This window comes from Oncorhynchus nerka, unplaced genomic scaffold (assembly GCF_034236695.1).
Source record: "Oncorhynchus nerka isolate Pitt River unplaced genomic scaffold, Oner_Uvic_2.0 unplaced_scaffold_1163, whole genome shotgun sequence".
In the NCBI taxonomy this organism is placed as follows: domain Eukaryota; kingdom Metazoa; phylum Chordata; class Actinopteri; order Salmoniformes; family Salmonidae; genus Oncorhynchus; species Oncorhynchus nerka.
This window is the reverse complement of record NW_027040164.1, coordinates 28,420-30,194: the sequence shown is the minus strand read 5'-3', so window position 1 is coordinate 30,194 and position 1,775 is coordinate 28,420. Positions and strand designations below refer to the sequence as shown.

At 39.5% G+C, this 1,775-nt stretch overlaps 1 pseudogene; it reads left to right on the top strand.

The window, feature by feature from the left end:
* Positions 1–1,333: 1,333 nt before the first annotated feature.
* On the top strand, positions 1,334–1,454 carry LOC135569721 (5S ribosomal RNA; annotated as a pseudogene).
* The last annotated feature ends 321 nt before the right edge of the window (positions 1,455–1,775 follow it).

Here is a 1,775-nt window from a genome sequence, read left to right as displayed (position 1 = left end):
GCAACACATATTAAATCCATGTTATTGTCAGATAGAATACTGAGGGTCCCCGAAGGAGAGGGCTTGTTAGTGTAGGAAGGATTTTTAATATGGTTAGCATTTATTAGACTTTGTTTGATTATAAGTTTTTAAATAGTATTACATTTAACAGGAATATAGGACATCTGTGATGATTTAGGATTATTGTTAGGATTAAGATAGATTGATTAAGGAAATGTAAGGACTTTAGAGAAAAGCCGCTCATAGACATGTTTTTTCCAAAAATCAATGATTTTAGATGAAGTCAAACAGTTAGAAGCTTAGTGGTATTTGAGAGATATGAGAGAAAAGGTTTAAATTGGTAAAAATATATATTTAAGAAAATATATAAGTAGCGCAGATAGTTCATAAAAGTAGATAAGAAACTTGACAGAGTATTGTTACAGGATTGACATGAATGGACGCCCAAGGGAGAATTGGACATGTGGAAAATTAAAAGGGGCTCCTACATGATGATGTCAGACATAAGGATAATTCACTAAATCTTACCGAAGTCATTGTTTAAGAATAAGGCAAGGTTGTTACCTGGGCAGAGCCAGGTAACAAAGGGGGAATGGGTAAATTGTGTTCTAGAATAGGATGTGACCTACGGGATAATTAACTGATAAATTTTTTTTTTTAGCTAATAAACAGAACAAATGAGAAACTGTTTGTTAACCAAACCTGTATGTCCAAGATTTTATGCACTACAGGTGAACTACAGGTGAAGTCACTCAATCCAGTCCCATAGGCTTGTTGGGGGGACCATACCAAGGACTCCTGGTGACAGCTAGCTGAAAGAGCTACCCGGATTCATATCGCACTGCGGGAGGGTAAGACACATTTTTAAACTGTCGAACAATAGCAGAGTTCGAGAGGAGAACTGGAATTAACAGAATTCTGGGGGCCATCTCTCGAATGAAAAATACCTTACCTGTCCTTTCCTCACTGTTGTTGTTCATAGAAGTGAAGATGTGTCTGGCTCTTGCTAAGTGATGTGTTCTCGGGGAGAGGGTGGGGCTTCACATGGAAGCTGTTCGTCTGAGCTGTCTTATCGTGGGTGACATATTCCTGATAGAGCACGTCCTACTCGAGTATGCGGAGAGTGGTAATTTGACCCATGGTTTAGACAATGATGATTTTGTTCCAAAATAAGCATAAGAGATCCCTAGATCTGGGTTTATCATGGCTGCAGTATATGCAATTTCTTCCACTTTTTGAGTGACACAAAGACGCTTATCTAAATGGTGAAAATGCAACAGCTGTTAATCAGACTCACTTTGACTTTATATAGTGCACCAAGAGATACTTTCTCGCTTACGACCACACCGGCCTGAGTACTCCTGATCTCGCGTCTGATCTCGGAAGCTAATCAGGGTCGGGCCTGGTTAGTACTTGGATGGGAGACCGCCTGGGAATACCAGGTGCTGTAAGCTTTTTGTCACTGCCTTGTGAAATTTCAACTCTTTGTCCGTTTTTTCCCACAAGGCTGAAATATGTGCCCTTGCTTTGAAATAAGTAAGCAAGGTTAGTTTGTATTTCATCCAACAATCTGTGCTACAAATTATGCTGACAGTATATGCAATTTCTTCCACTTTTTGAGTGACACAAAGATGCTTATCTAAATGGTGAAAATGCAACAGTTGTTAATCAGACTCACTTTGACTTTATATAGTGCACCAAGAGATAGTTTCTCGCTTACGACCACACCAGCCTGAGTACGCATTTCCTGAATGGAGAAGTGACGACAGGTGCGA